Source organism: Camelus bactrianus, chromosome 10 (assembly GCF_048773025.1).
Source record: "Camelus bactrianus isolate YW-2024 breed Bactrian camel chromosome 10, ASM4877302v1, whole genome shotgun sequence".
In the NCBI taxonomy this organism is placed as follows: domain Eukaryota; kingdom Metazoa; phylum Chordata; class Mammalia; order Artiodactyla; family Camelidae; genus Camelus; species Camelus bactrianus.
This window is the reverse complement of record NC_133548.1, coordinates 36472996-36490096: the sequence shown is the minus strand read 5'-3', so window position 1 is coordinate 36490096 and position 17101 is coordinate 36472996. Positions and strand designations below refer to the sequence as shown.

At 42.5% G+C, this 17101-nt stretch overlaps 1 protein-coding gene across 18 annotated transcripts in view; it reads right to left on the bottom strand.

The window, feature by feature from the left end:
• SOX6 (SRY-box transcription factor 6) overlaps nucleotides 1-16890 on the bottom strand; it is a 561278-nt gene extending 544388 nt beyond the window's left edge. For 3 of the 18 annotated variants that reach the window (XM_074372343.1, XM_074372328.1, XM_074372335.1), the window contains exon 1: nucleotides 16793-16890. The gene's annotated coding sequence lies outside the window, so the exon portion shown is untranslated. The other 15 variants (XM_074372340.1, XM_074372326.1, XM_074372333.1 and 12 more) reach the window with 8 other exon arrangements.
• Between the last annotated feature and the right edge of the window lie 211 nt (nucleotides 16891-17101).

The following is a 17101-nucleotide window of genomic DNA, read 5'->3' as shown; positions in this document are numbered from 1 at the left end:
TTTTCACATATTTGTTCCCCTTCTTTACTCAGCTTCAGAGCCTTTCTTTTTAATAGAGAGATTTCATCATATTTTTCATGGCATTATCAACACTTTGAGTCTACAGCATGGCAAAGCAGAGGTAAGGAAAACAATAAGTTAAGGCCATTGGAAATCAGGGCCATAACTTCTCCAGCCTATGTGACCATAAAGCCCTTTTCAGAAAATGATTATGTCACAAAATCATACAAGCTGCAAAATCTCCATAGGTGTATTTAATTTGGAGAAACAAGTTATTAAACACCAGAAAATTTCCAGACTCAAAACAGAAAAGAAGACTTTTTGGCTCAGAGAAAAAGTATTCAAAAAGTTATTAGAAAACATGAGATCCCAGATTACAAAACTAAAAAGGGTGGATTTAGAATCCCTATTTGAAAGTTATCAAGAGTAAAGAGAGGTTGTTGCTGCGACTGCTAATTCTGCTAGTACTACTGCTTCATCATCATCATTGTATAATAATAATTTGTATTTCTTCCAAAAAATTTGAATCACTCTGAGGATTAATTTATTTTCACATTATCCCTCAATAAAAAATCAGTTATGGAATATACCAACTTTACAGTTGGAAAAATTTAATCATAAATGCGAGACACCTAAAGACCTATAACAAAAAAGGAAAACTCAAAAATAACACCCAGATCAAAAATAAATAAATAAATAACACTCAGACCTAAAAATTTCCAGATACTGCCCCTTTTCTAAGACGATGCTTGCCAATTGAAAAAAAAAAAAAGTTTCTTACAGTGCAAGATACAAGATTTTCTTAATTCATGGTCCAGATCATCAGTTCATATATTAATAAGCCACTTGTTTTAATTTTCATGCTTAATAGTCATATTTGAAGGGAGCAAAAAACTTCTCTGTACCTTAAGATGTACTCACAATGTCCCTGACCACAAAACTGAGCCAAGAAAGAGAAGTGCAGAGGTTAAGCTGCTGGCTTATGGTCACTTCACATTCATGATAGACATGGCCTTTCTAGGATCAGAAAGACACAAATATGAGACATTTTGGTATCAGACTTACAGAATAGTCAATAATAATATCAAATGTTTCCCCCATGTCCAATGCTCTTCAGGATGTTACTTCCAATAATCTACTCTTAATTATCCTTCAAGTCACAGCTTAAAGGCCATGTCCTACTAGAAGCTTTCCTTGACATAGTTACTTCTGCTCTTACATGTATTTCCATTATAGCAACTAGTACACTGCATAGAATTATCTAAATTTATACCTCCTCACTAGGATCATGCATTTTCATCTTTGAAACCATGTAGTCAAGTGGTTCTCACCTTTTCATCATCAAGGATCCCTTTATTAGTCCTCCCTCATAAACCTCATATTTTGAAAAACAGTTGTCTCTCAAACTAGCCATACTTATTATATAATAATTAAATTATTTCCTAATTTTTTAATTATCAAATACATATACAAACTGACATTTAATGCTGCTGGTCAATGTGGTATTATTCATTTACATTTGGTTTATGGAAAATGCAGCATTGGTTTGGCTCTGGAAATGAATATGAAGATAAAATAAACGAGCACTGACATTATACAGCAGAGAATGGAGGAAAAAAGAAGGCCAGAAAAGCCAGCCCTAATTTATGACACACAAGCTTTGTTTGTAATGAATAATATCCTGAAGCAAAACCCAGTTGAAACATTTATTTATATTAAGTAGGAAGTTAGACGGTACGACTGGTAAGGTTATCTACTCTGTATACCTTTTATTGAATGAGGCAATGAATATGAAAGCACTTTGAAAACTGAGTTCTATAAAACATAAGAAAATTAAGAGCGCTTTTCATGCCAAGGTTCTTCTACTGATCACATAACTATTGTCAATTAATCCTAACACAGTTGTCCAGAATTGTTCTATGCACTTCTAAATATATTATCTTCAAACTTAATCTTCCCAACAACCCTAACTGATAAATTTTATCACAATCCTCAATTTAAAATTAGGAAATTGAGGGGGAGGGTATAGCTCAGTGGTAGAGTGCATGCTTAGCATGCCCCGGGTCCTGGGTTCAATTCCGGGTACTTCCATTAAATTAATAAACCTAATTACATTCCCCCCAAAGAAAAACAAAAAATAATAAATAAATAATACATGAAAACATAAAAATTAAAAATAATAAATAAAAGTTCCTAAAATTAGGAAATTGAGACTTAAAGAGGTTGTATAACTTTTCTAAGGTCACATAACTAGTTTAGGAAATAAGACTTCAAAGGAAAGATTCAAGAAATAAAAATTGATAGTTTAATTTTGGTTTTTTTTCACATGCAGGTCTATCATTCAAATGAAGAATATGTTTCCATTTTTCCTGAAAATCAGACCAAAAGAAAGCAGATTAAGATATACATACCTGACATAAAGAACTTCCCAATATTAACTACTGAAACATAACCAACGATTATAAAATCTCTTCTTTGCTTGTTTTCCAAAAAAAGAGAGCTTCTTAACTGATTACAGCAGAGAAATACACCCTTGGAAGGAGGATAACAGATGAAATGACCTTTTAAAATCTCTTCTAGCCCTTAAATTGGAATATTCTCAAGTTTGAGAGCCAGACATCCAAACTCTACATTTAGTCACTACTCTGTCCCAAGTCTGCCAGACTACTAACGAATTCTTCTTTCTAGGAAAGGAAGAAAGGAACATACATTGCTGGAAAGATTTCATGTAAGAGAAAAAGAAACCGATTATATAATTTGCCAAAGATTACACAACAAATATGTAGTAAAGCTGAAATGGGAAGCCCTATCTGTACAATTCTAAGTACAGCACCACACCAATGTAATAAATAACATGTATTAAATATCTGTTTTATACCAAGCCCTGAGCTTAGTGCTTTGTGTTTTACATTTATTTATCTCATTTAATCTTCACAATAACTTTATGATGTAGATATTATTATTACTCCCATTTTTGAGATGAAGAAATGGAGAGTTAGAGATGAATACACTGGGGGTAGATGGGGTGTCTGAGCTCTCCTACATAGAAGGTTATTGCCCATGGAGATACCTGAAGATATTTCTGAGAAAATGACAACATTCCTGCTCTTTGAGATTCTTTCCCAAGAAAGAACAATGAACTATTCTCCCCTAGTTAGGAGCATTCTTCTCCACTTCTACCAAAGATCTGCTTAGCACCATGACAACTGTGCCTAAATTTCCCACCTACCAAATATTAAAAATCTTCAATAGAAGAGAGATGCCTTAAAAAGTAAAAACTTGTGACTTCAAAAATGGCCTTCAGGATGCCTAGAACTTAGTAAGTGCTCAATCACACTATACAATGATCTGTTTGTAAAGTATAAAAGGAAATGAGTTCCATTTGAAATCTATGCTTGTCATTTTTTTTTAATCTGTTGCATTTTCATTTTTCCACATATTGTGCTTGTGTAGTCGTGGAAAGTAAAGCATCTTTAATTTTCTTTGTCTAATTTTAAAGAACTACTTTTCAAAGAAGCAAAGAGATTGTTCTCAGTGAAGTCAAAATCACAAATAGCACTAAAGTCCCTTTTTGCATTTGAATGGATATATTAAAGATAGACAATTCAATTCGCCTCTTTAAGATGACTAGAAACAACAAATTATTGAAGATAGCAGGGATAATAGATCATTTAAAGATTTATCTTGTGAGATTTTCAGAGGAGAAAGAGATCAAGCAAGAACTTGAAAGAATATAAAATGTTTGCATAGACACTAATATGCACATCATATAAAGTACTTTGAATTTACCTAATATTTATTATGCTTATTTATACATATCACCACTGAAAAGCATCAAAACAATATACTTAAGTAATTTTGATTCAAAATAGTTTAAAACACAAAAACTCTTAAAGGATTTCATAATATCGTATTAGGCTTCTTCAATACATGGTGCTTCAATCAAGAGAAATCTTAAAAGATAAATCTAAAAGGCTTTACAGACTAGGCGAGCTTAGTAAATAAAATATACTAGTGAATTCCTCGCCATATGCATAGACAGAGAGCAAATATGGAAATAGAAAATCTAGAAAATTACAGAGCAGCGAATTCAAGTTAGTTACCAAAGATGCGAAATTTTCTAAAATATATAAAATATTGGACTACCAGTTGTTAGATTTTTTTATTTCACTATTCTGTCCCCAGATAGTCACAGGTTATGATGCTAACCCAGTTCTTTATAAATAAAATCAAACATCTCCCTATAAATGCAAAGAGATAACTCTTTAGATAAATATAAAGTATTCTATAGTTTTAAATAATTGTTTTTCACCTGAAGTAGTCTGAAAGAGAATGGCACTGTACATTTTCATGCCATTAAAAGGTAAAGAAGAACATTTCAGAATTCTTTAAACATTTTGAAAAGTAATTTATTCCAGTATTATGCACTGTGCAAATTAGTGAGAATTACTAAATATATTACCATTATAAAATAAAAATAACTGGGTAGTTGATTTTTTTAATGTAGTTTATTAGTTTACAATAGATTACAGCATCTACAATTAACCTCAGAAAATAATTTACTTTACTAAAGATGAAAGTTTTTTTGAGCGAATAGTAAAATATGGGTGATATATAAAGGGTCTTAAAGGAGCAAGAAGAGATTCTGAATATAAACAAGCCATCATTCTGGTAAAAGGAAATACAAACAAGTAGAATAAAAATAGTTGATGCACAAAAGCCATAATGAGGGGGTAGCTCAAAAAATAACTTCTACTTTGAATGGTTTGGATGAAATACAAATTATCCACAGAAAAGTGTGGACTAGCATAAATGTTTGTACAAAATTATAAGTGTATTTCAAGAAGTATGCAAGAAGCAACCGCCTGCATGATGCACAAGGTCCCGGCAATGCTCTGCTTAAGTGCTAGTGCACAGAGTCCAAACCACTGCATTTTAATTACCATGCAGCCTCAGATATATTGCCTTTGATATGGAAATGTTCTTGTTCTCTCATCTTCACATATGGTCTCATGCACAGAAATCTTTATCTGATTCATAAAAAATAAACTAGAATCCAATCTCAACACCTGACCTCAGTGCTTAGAAGTTTTTTACTAAGTATGGTGTCACTATAAAAAGAATGGCTAATATTAATGTAAAGTTGGATATTTTGAACAACGATATGAAGGATTTGCAGTTAAGCACGAATCAATACTGTTTCTCTGAGGTTTTAGAGTTTCGCGGTCCCTTTCTTAAGACTACCACAGATTTGAGGAAAAACAGACCAGCACCCGTTTTTGGAGGTGAGAGAGTCCATAGTAGGTTTAAATGATATTCCATCTTACAACTTCCACTTACACTCTCAATTGATATTTTCATCTACATCATGACAATGGTTATTTAAATTTGAAAAGCTCTACCAAAAATCCTAACACAGAGTTAAAATTATTTCCAGTTTGACTAAATGTCTAAACAAAACAATTAGTTGAAAAGCTTTTACCCTCTTCCACAGAATAAGGAAAATAAAAATTCTTCCTATAAATGAATAATGAATACATAACAACAGAATGATGAAAGTTTCTGATATAACTATTACCAGAACAATTAGTTTTCAGATCACAGTTGAAGAACTTCAAGTGAAAAAGATATGTTATACATTTAAAATGGGCTTACATCTAATAAAAAATTGCTTTTCATTGACTATACCTGAGTACCAGTTTGTTTTTGTTTTTGTTTTACTTAAGTATGTTGATATTCAGAGTACAATCAGTGGAAAATATGGAGTTAGGATAAAGACAAACTGTTCAATATATTATTATTCTTGTTAGGAAAAATAATAGGGGAGAGCCGTATTTCTTAAACAAGAAGCAATCCAAATGCAAAGATAGTCCATTTTCTGCTCTTAAAAACAATGAATATTTGTTCATTTTTTAGCAAGTTTTCATAATCTGTTCTTATTCAATCTCATATACCTACATAACTTGATAATTCTGAAATAACCTAGATTAATTTTTTTAAAAAACAGTAATTTGACCCATCTAACCTCATGACAGCAGATAATACGTCCCATCTGCAAATCATCTTGCTGCATGTTATCTGTGTTTTATCATTTCTAGTACCTGTCTGTGCCTGATATGGTACTCTCAGACACATTAGCTTGATGGAATGTTTCACTTGACTTCAAAAACATCAATTGATATATATGCACCCCTTAACCAAATTTAAACAAATAGCTTAGATCAACCAAAATTGTAGTTGTACTGTACTCCCCTTTTGTAGAATGCTGCTTGTAAATAGTTAAAAGGTATATATGAATTCTCTCACTAACAAGAGAATTCTTTCAGAGATATACAATATAATACTGAAAAGTATAGAAAATATTAAAAGGGTTAAAGCCAATGTATATTAAACTTTGTTAAAAGAAAATTCATTTATTCCTAGTGTACTAATTGAAAGAGGATTATTTAAAACATCACTAATTTCTTCAATATATGATGGATATGTGTAAAAATTTCATCAATGACCAATAACATAACAATTCCTAAAAGGAGTCAAATAGACATAAAATCTCAATAATGCCACCAAAATTTATCATTAATGTATGTAAAATGATATATTTAAAGCCTTATAAGAGAAAGATTTACTAGCTATGTTAACTTATTTTAAGTATGTTTTCCCTTACTAAGAAAAATATCTGTTGCTTCCTACTACTAATGAAAAAATGTACAGCAGACAATATACCTACTGAATGTCATTTCTTCTAGGTATTCAGTTACTGAATCTACTATAGAATCAACTTAAGGTATAGATATTAATATTGCTTTATTATTAGTGTTTGTTACATTCATCTTTCTTTATAGTATAATATTGAGTGTTGTGGTTATACAATGTACTATAGGAGTTTGTATCATGCTCCATTATAATTTCTTGCATTTAAAAAAATACACATACACAAAATTCTTTTTCATTATTTCCAAAATAAAAACTAAGAACAACAATAAAAGGATAAACAATAAACAAAAAACTATCTAGCTTTGCCACTGTAAATAAAGGACTATGGTGGGAGAGCAAAGGAAAAAGGAGGTGTTGGGGGTACAAGAGAAAAGCAACAGAGGGTATCAGTTTGCCTAAAGAATTAATGACCTAGCACTTGTCTAGATCCTGGTAACCTACTGCCTTTGGTCATAAAGTATATCTAAGTGTGGTACATATTTGCTTGCTTTCAGTCTGAAGGTTTTTTTTTTTTTTTTTTTTTTTTTGGTTGGTGGTGGTTGTTGTTCTTGTTTTAGAAGGGAACAATCTCTCTTGATTTATGAGGTTTTCAAAACTGTAGGAGAAAATAATTTACATGTTATTTGGCCTAAAGCCCACGTACTCACATATGTGTATTCAGGAATATACACTCAAATATACATGGACAATACATTTATGGTCTTGTAGAGTAAAAACAAAATCAATCACAACTTTTCCCCTCCTAAAAGAAAATGAAATATTTCATAGATTCAATTAAAAGCAAATGCAACTAAATAAACGGTGTCCCCACTTCCCACCAGAAAAGTGCACTCTTGCTGCCATAGAAAAGCTAGTCCTACCCCACTAAATTTGTGGAGAGTTTAGGATGTTTGCCTATTTGTTTGTTTTCAAATACAGAGAATCTTCTAGTAGGTATCAGGAATATCTGAGTAGCCTAGAAACAAGGGGAGGAGGGAGGCAGATGAAAGTGCCTAATGCTGAGTGTTGAATTCCACGGTGACTGCACCGGGTGACAGAGGGAAGGTCATGTTCATGACTGCAGAAATCCTGGTCTCCACCAGAGTGCAAACTAAAGCTAACCTGAGGCTAGGGTCTGGGAAGCTAGGTAGGAAGCTCAAACAACAATCTGGATACAGATAGAGAAGACAAGGCACTGCTCCTAAGAATCCCATAGTGAACAGAGACAGGGAAAGACAGCAGATCTTTCCAGGTTCGCCCCACAGTGAACACTAGCAGCCCCAAGTGGCTAGGCCTGGAGGGGCCTGCAATCAGGGCACAGACAGTAATTTGCTGAAACTTCTGGGGTGAGTGTGGGAGTGTGCACAGAGACAGGTGAACAGTCCAACAAGAAGCTGAAGCTCCTACCAAAGCCGGGATACAATGCCAAGTCTGAGCTGGTCCTACTGGGTTCTCGCAGATAGAAAGCCATTCGCAGCCCTCCCCCATGGGCGGGGTGTGGAGAGTAGGTATATTGCCAGATTTACTCTGCATCCCCTTTCTTCACTCAGTCTGCGCCCTGCCGCTAGTGTCCGGTTTGCCCATCTAAGCAGTAGTCTGCCTTCAACCAAAAATAAAGAGAGAAGAAGCAGGAAAAGAAAGGGAAAATGAGAGAAAAATCAAAGACAAGGCTACATTGTCAGTCTTCCCTGGTGCCAGGGCCTCCCGGGGCTGTCCTGGCTGGTTCGGCCCTCCCTCCGGAATCCTGCAGCCCAGAACCGAGCTGAGTGGACCAGGTCCGCCAAACCCGTGCCTATGGGCCTTGGGGACGAGGTGCTGAGTGCGCAGGCTAATTATACATGTGGCATTTGGGCAGCCGACTGTCCAGTGACACCTTACCTTATGAGGAAACGTCAACCCCAGCAACTGTTCAAAACAAAATGCCATCGCGGGATCAGCTTCGCCGGCTCTTGGCCGGTTCGGGATTGCTTTTCCCACAGCCTCTCGCACTTAGCGCAAGAATGTGGCCTGGGGAGGCCAGTAGTGAGCGGGCAGACCGGCGGGGGGTGGGGGTGGGGGGACAGGCGGGGCGGTCTTTGCCAGGTGTCCGTCCTGTCCCCCCTCGCCGTGGACCAGCTCGCAGACCCGACCACTTGACCTTTTTATTCACTAAACCCACCTCCTAGAAATAGACTGGGCGGGGCTGTGTCTGTTCTCCTCGGGACCCGAGAAGAAACCTGGGCATGTGACTATAAAGGGCATAAGGGAGGAGACCCTAGGGAGGCGGGGAGAGGGGGCTCTCTCACATCCCGACTCCATTGGGTTGTTGGTTGGGCTGCCCGGCCAGGATCAAAAACCCGGCAGCAAGAGTGCGCGCCGCGGTCAAGCGCCCCGGACATGGACGTCATCTGAGCGTCCCATTGACAGTGCAGCGGGAGGTCCCGAGCCCAGCCCAGTCTGCCGCAGCGACGGCTTTGGGCCATCTCGAGACCGAAACTCCAAGCACGGCCCTCGGAGGAGGTCATACACAGAGAAGCAGCCGGGGACAACCCATCTTGCTAAGAGCCCAGCCCCGCCAGCACAGTCGAAGACTTATTTTTAGTCCCCAAATAGGAGCAGCATTCAATATCTGGCAATTCATACAAACAAACGTTTTCAAACTTGGTCAGCCTAAGACAGCTTTTATTTAAAAAAAAAAAAAAACCCTCAAAACACGCCAGCAACAACCACCTTTTATCTATTCCAAACACCAATTCTCTTTTTATCTTAAAGCTCCGCGGAGCGCCCGGGAAACGGAGCTAATCTGTCCTCCGCAGCCCCGGGCCGCTCCTCTCGGTGCCCGAGCAACCCCAGCAACCTTTGCATAAGCCCCTTCCCTTTTCTGACCGGCCCTTTAAGGGAGAAGAAAGCAGCTCCCCCTGGGAGCGGCCAGACTCGGGCTGGGCCCCGGACGGGTGGCAGCACCGCCCCCGGGCCTGGGCCGAGCCCCAGAGCGGCAGATCTCGGCCGGTCTGCGGAGAGGGCAGCGGGAGGCCGGGGCCGGGCAGGGCGCCGAGAAGGACGGAGGGCGCCGGCGGGGCTCTGGGACTCCGGCGGGGCTCTGGGACTCCGGGTGGGAGAGCGCGGGGTGGGGAAGGAACGTGCGGGCGACCATGCGCCTGCCGCGCGACTCCGACGCCGAGCCCACGCGGGGCAGGACTGAGCGGACCCCTCACACACGTCCCCGCCGGCCCGGCACCACTGCCCGAGCGTCCGGGGAAAAGAGGGCCACGGATTAGCACTTAGGTTTCGGATTGTCTTGGAGTTCGGTTTGCTTATTCCTAAAAAGATCAAAAAGTCAAGTCCAAAAATGGGGGGAGGGGGAGGAAGCGAGATAGCGGAGGGAACTGGAAGCAACTCCCGCAGGGTCCCGGGAAAGTTGCAGCGGAGCGGCGGTGGGGTGGGGTGGGGTGGGAGTGGGAGGAGGGAGCGTACGGGTTTTCTAGCGACCCGGGTTTTCTTATTAACTCCTCCGGGTAAACTTCAACCGGGCGGAGAGCGCGGCGGAGATCCTCGACTCTCGCCCGCCATCGGCCAGCGTCAACCGCACAAATTGCCAAAGTTTCCAAACCAAAATGGGGGTGGGGTGGGGGTAGCGTTAAGAAGCCCAGAAACCCAGCAGGTCCTCCCGACCTCCCGCACCCCGAGCCTGGCTAACACTGAAGCGCTCAGGAAAACTGCGGCGTCGCAGTCAGTCACACGGCGAATCAACCCAACACTTTTCAAGAAAACAAAATATTCGCTGGGAAACTTACTTTGCATTTAGTCTCTATTCTTTGGGGGGATGCGGTTTAGGTCGGCTCGTAAGGGAAGCTCGTTTTGTCCAGGTTGGATATTGTCTACTTATGGATCAGCCCTTGGGTGAGGGTTTATTTTAATTTATGGCTTATGCATTCTTTTAAGGTCGATTTACATGACCTCCGGCTACAACTAAGACAGCCGAGGAGGGCACTCCAGTCGTCAGTCGGCCAAACCCACAATTAAAACAGCCCTCCCCCTAGTCTTGGTGTGACTAGGACTCTCCCGGGGTAGGCTGGCTGTCTGCTTTTCTTTTTTCTCTCTCTTCTTTCTTCATTTTTCTCTTTTTCCTTCTTTCTTTCTTTCTGTCTTTCTTTCTTAAATATCACGAAATAAGATGTGATATCAGTTTGAAAGTTTCGGTATAACTTTCTCTAAACCCAAGCCTGCAGCGATAACGAGAGATACAGCGCTCACAAAGCCCTCAGGATGCTGCCCTCTTGTGGGCACAAAGGGCCTTTCCACCCGGCGGTCCCATCTGAACCCTCACAGAGCACACACGCTTTTGCTTACACAGTGGGGTTGAGAGAGGGAGAGAGACGGGGGGGGGGGGGGGAGAGAAGACTACACACGCAGGCACACAAGCTTCCTCCATCACATACTTGCGCAAACTTCAATGAAATACCTACCTCAAACTTCACGGAGACTTAAAATTTCATTCTCTAAGCCACCTGACTTCTTTTTCATATCATGCCCAGTTAATATAGATTAGAATATCTATACGGGGAGGCGGAGGAGGAGGAATAAGGTGGGCCGAGAGGGCGGACAGATTTCCGGACGAATACTTAGGATGGCGATAACAGCTTTCTGTTGTCAAAGGTTGCGTTGTCTGTCTCTCTCCCCTGCCCTTTTTGCCTTAGTGTCCCACGCACAGTTATCTACAGCTACAACATGTGTTTTCTCCTTGTGGATTTTGGGGGTGGGGGGTGGCAAGAAAATCAGGAGCCCGCCACGCAGATCTGTCACCGCCTCCGGAACAAGGCACAACTCTCCGAGAGGGGGACGCATCCTGGGGATCCGCGCGTCCACCAGCGAGCGGCAGACGCTCGGGCCCCTTTCTCAGCCTCTACTCCCCCCCACTTCTGCGTCGGCCCCGCTGAGCGCCCTCCTCCCGCTCCTCCTCCCTCCTCTCCCCTCCCCAGCCAAGTACGGAAACCCGCCCCGGCTGGGCAGCCGCGGCTCCCGGCAACCCGCGCCCTCTCAGGGCTCCGCGCGTTCACTTCTTGTCCCTCCGCCTGTCCCACCCCAACCCCTCAGTCCCAGCTCAAGGAAACTAACCCTAAGGGAGCTGCCCGGAAGGGCAGGAGCGGAAAGCGCTGGGGGGCCGGCGGCCGAGCCCGAGGTTCCTGCCCCTGCCCCCTCCGGCTCCCCAACAGGTAGCTCACAAATGGGCCGCGCGCTCTCGCTCTGCCTCCCTCGCTCTCTAGCTCGCTCGCTCCGTCCCGGTTACCTGGGCGGGCTCCAGGATGGTACTGCACGGGAGGGTTCCTTGTGCGCTGAGCCGCGGGAGTAAATAGCATTAAAGAAAAAGGGAAAGATACAAATAAAAAAATGTTTTGTTGTTTAAGGAAGGGGAGTCGTTGCTAGGTCAATTAGCACAGCCTGGGGAGCAAGGGAGCAGAGCCCCCCAGCTCCACGGCCGGCGCAGCCGGTTAACTCAAGTCTGCGGGGGCGTTCCGCCCCGGGTGGGGGGAACGCTGACCCGCAGAAGTTTGCCGCCGGGGTGTCTGGAGGTGCGCGCAGAGCGGGGTGACTAGGGGCTTCCCCCTTGAAACAAGTAAAGACGATGGTTAGTGCTGTCAATCTTGGCAATCAGTGTGAGCGGCCATGTCGTAAGTATTCAAAGCATTTCCCGTCGTGCAACATCAGAAAGTGAGTGGCCAGGGCATTGATCTGAGCGAGGGAGAGGAGGCAGGGCTCCCCTCCCAGACAACACAGGCAAGATGAGACAAGAGGCGAGGGAGGCAGCGAGCCAGGCAGGGAAGCTGGGAGGGAGGGGGAGGGCCGGGGAAAGAAGAAGGAGGGGAGAGCGGGAGGCAAAGGAGAGCGAGCCAGAGAGAGAGGGCAGAGACCGGCGAGAGCGGAGGTTGGAATTGGAGAAAGCGCCTGGGAAGAGAGAGTGAAGCAACCAGTAGGAGAGGATTGGAAAGTGACAAAAAAAAAAAAAAAAAAAGAGGGAGAGTTGGGGTCAGAGGGTAATGGTGACAAGTATTAAGTGGGAGAAAAACAGGCTGAGGAGTAAAGGACCCAAGGAGCGCTATTAGGGCTGAGGCTGCTGGAAGGAGGAGTCAAGAGGAGGCAAACTGAGGTGAGGAAAAGGTAGACAACTGGGGAGAAAGAAAGCACGCTGGAGAAAAGGAAAGAACAAAGTGAGAAAGGAAAATGTAGGGATGGTAGTTTGTGCTCCGAAAAAGTTATGTGACAGAGGACGAAGGGGCTGAATGTTAAGAAGTACCAAAATACAGAACTGGACCACAGAAGTGAGTCATGGCAGATACAAACAAGGGGAAGGACAAGGGCTGAAGCAGACCAAGAAGAAGGAGAAAGGGGTGAATATTAGGATGAATAATAAGAAAGATGAAGGAAATGAAAAAGAGAAATGATCAAAAGCGAGTAAAGAAAGAGATGCAGGAAGCAGAGATCTTGAAAACACGTGGGTTAATAGGATCTCAGTAAATAGAGGAAGAGAAATTTATTTTAAAAGATGGAGGAGGAGGAATTGAAAGAAAAAAAGAAAAAACAATTGACAGTGATTCTTAACATATGTAGGTGGCAATGTTTTGGAGGCCATCTGGATTATGGAATTTATGGGTTAAAATTATTATAAATAACAAGACATATACAAACTACCAAAGAAAATGATTATACTGTTACAACAATAAAAATAGTTCCACATTTATTATATGGATACGTTTGTGTTACATGGAATTGGGTAGGTGATACATGTGTAATACCTCAACTTTGTAGAGGAAAAGATTTAGAGAAACAATTTCAAGATGGGTGGCTGGGATGTTACAGAAGACGAAGAGTTTCAGTCACCCAGGACAGCATTTTACAGAAACATGTAAGTCAGATGTAGAAAATTCTGTTTTTAAAAGCCCCCCCCTCAAAAAACTACACAAATTAAAGATTGTCTTTGATCCATACGTAGGGTAGATAAAAGATATGAAGGGTAGAGAATGGCCTAAAGGAGCACAGACCTGGAATTTTATCTCAGTGCAAAAAAAAAAAAAAATGGGGAACTGGGAGGGGAGAGAATAATCATGGTGTCAGGTAGTTGATAGAGATGCAGAGTAAAAAAGATAGATGAGAAAACCAGCTTTGACAGCAGCAGACAGAGAGCTAACGAGGGGCCAATGTGCACTAGGTGAGGTTGGCCTGCCTTAACACAGGGCCAAAGAAATAGATTTAAGAAACTGAGGTCAGTAGAGACTCCAAATTACATTAAGATTAAAAACTGGGAGAGAGGTTCTGCCATGACCAGCATAAACCTGCAGAGATCTGTGGAGGTGAGGTCCTTACTATGTAGAAACTGATATGAGATGGCCACTTTGAGACATTTCATAAACAGGGACTTTTTGTGAAAGAAGATATGGACCAAGGGAGAGAGGTCAGGAATTTTGACTAGGAAATTCACAAACTTAATGGTAATCTAAAGTTGCCAATTTGAGGAAGATCTCTCACAGATTAAGTGACAAAAGATACAAGGGAGAGAGCCTCATCTTTGTTCTATTAACTTTGAAGAAAATAGAATAAGCAAGCACAGAAGATGGAACAAGCTGAGATGTTTGTCAGTCATATATTGGCTTATTAAAGTATACTCTATGTTTGATTTCAGATGAACTCCAGACATGGGAAGGAAAAGGACAGAAATAAGGATGGGGATGAGCACCTCGGATTAGTGGGGCAGAAGGAATAGCCCGGTTCTTCTACCCCAATAGGAAAGATGATGTTTGAGGATTGAAAGCTTGGAGACTGCAAGTTAAAGTGACTTGATGACTGTTGGCTGAGAGGAGAGCTAGTCCCCAGCCAGAAATCTTGTGTCCCTATCGTCCACAGAAACTCTCAGGACTGGGAAACCTGCTTCCAGATGCCAGAGCCTAGAGGCCGGTGAAAAGAATACCTGGCACCTCGCATGCCAGCTTCTTCCGCCCTCGCTTCCCAGAAGTCCCGGGAGTGCCCCTTGACCTCAAAAGCCCAACGGGCAAACCCAGACCGGTGTTTCTATCCTAGACAAGGGTCATATCTTTTCTGGGGTTTGATTTTGTTTTTGTTTTATTTTGTTTTTGTGAATGAGTGTGGCCTGGCCCACGCTCAGTTCCAGAACCTCACGCTCTTCGGCCGCCGGCCCTGGAACTCAACAACAGAGGGCAAAAAATCTCTCCGAACCCTAAACAGGTCAAAATTGAATGACCTGTCCTAAATGTCTGCAGAGTAGGGCGGAGAAAAGAGGGGGTAGTTTAAGTCCCAAAGCCTGAATCCTCAGGGTAGAGCCACCGAGGAAGGTGAAACATAAAGGATGGAAATGCTGGGGCGCGATTTGGGTTCTTCAGAGTTGCTGCGACAAATTTGGCTTTGCAAGTGTCAGCGCATTCGTCTCTTTACATCACCCTGCATTCGGAAATCTGGGGAGTAAGACTGACCCTGCCGACCAGCTGCAGGCCGCTGGCGGGAGGGAAGAAGGGGGTAAAAAAGGCGACTTTATCAAGATCTCCAGCGTCCAAGGCCCTAATACTGGGCCGCGGTGGACCTTCAGAGAAGGAGCGGCAGGGATCCTCTTTAGATTTTATCTAATAAACTGATAACAAAGTAGACTGATAAGGCAGAACCCCAAGCCGGTCACAACATCAATCCCTAAAGGAAAGAAAGTAAAGTTTGGGGTCTCAGTGCCGCATTTCAGGCTGTGCATGGACTGACACGTGGCCCTTGGGGGCGGGGGTGAGCCCTAAGGGTTTCCTTTCAAACCCTGGGCGCGATAGTACAGAGCAGAGGGCAAGGCAGAGAGCGCTGCAGCGGGTTAAAGTGCCGGGCTCTCCACCTGGTCCGCATTGGCCTGCGGGCTCCAGAAAGTCCGAGAAGGAGCGGAGGATACCCAGGCACCGTAGCTAGATCCCGGCGCACTATGCTTCATTTTCCCTGGGGGTCGGAGTCCCGTGAGGCGCAACAATCCAGGGCGCGGAACAAGGGGAACCAGGGAGGGAAGGAAAGGTGAGCAGGAAGGAGCTGACTTACCTGCCCGCAACTGTCGCTGCCTCCGTGCTGTCCGGGTGTCCCTGCGCACGGCAACCGGCAAAGGCAACTCGTATTTGCTAAGTTTGGCCTCGCACCTCCAGGAAAGAGGCGCGAACCGGGAAAGGAAAGGCGCGCGCGGTTCCTGGAGAGAGCTCCCCCTTAACTTGGGAAGGGCAACGCAATGAATTCTGCTAGAGAAGTTAATATTTAAAGCACCGACGCAAAAATCATAACGACTGTTAAAACCTCGTATTCCTGCCTTGAAAGTCTCCTTACACCAGCGAGGAGAACAATTCATACCTACATGACTTCATCCTAAGGTCGCTAACTTCTTTCACGAAGGGCTTAATAGGTACTGTATAAATAGGACAAATATAAATGTCTTCACTTCTAAAACACGGGGAATAAGAACTTTTACTGAAACGAAGAATAAGTGAAAGAGTATAAAAAGCGAAAAAGGAAAAAGTTGAAAACTTTAATTACAGCCCGGAGAAAAGTTTTAGCAATTGATTTCCTTAAACAGGGATAACAAACATACCAACACTCCAGCAGTCCATCGCACTTCATTTAAGTTTGGTGTAACCAAATAACCCGAACTCCCAAATAACAGTGCCCTTGGGACTCTGCCTCAAAGAGGTCGGAACTCGTGTTTCAACAACAAAAGCAAAAAACAAACTGTGAATAATGCTCTGCGTTCTTTAAGACGTCATTTTGCAAAGGACCAAGCATTGTCCCTCGACTTTAAATGGATAGAGAATAACAAAATTTCATCTGAATCTGCGCGTCTTCCTGTTGGGAAGACCACAACGGCGGCGACAGTAGCAGCAGCAGCAGCACCGCCATAAAGGAGGTGGGGGAAAGTGGTAAAAATGCATGAACTTTTTTCAAAGAAAAATAAAGATAAATCAAAAATAAGTTTTACAGACATGTCTTTCCTGGCTTAGGAAAGTTAATTTTTAAATGTTCTTCTGCTGTCTAAGGTGCAAAGCCGAGTTTAGGGGAGTGCGTGGCTGGAATCTGCATGCTGATAAGAGAAGGCTGATGTACTTACAGTGACAGAGGGCAGGCTGCGGGAGAAAAGCTGTTTGTGTTAGCCTGCGAGTTACCCAGGGCTGCAGTGAGAGCAGAAGGGAGGAGTGGGAGTGCCAGTCTGCGTACACCTTCACCGCGTCTCATTACATCTGCCAGCCTCTCTCTCCCTCTCTCTTTCATTTCCACATTCCCTTTGTTCCTGAAAAAAAAAAATCTACACGTCACAACAGAGTCCCCAGATGCAGTCTACACCAAAGAAAAAAAATGAATAATTCAATCAAACTGTGCATAGTCTCTAAGGCAATAAATCTATTGCACTTAAAGAAAC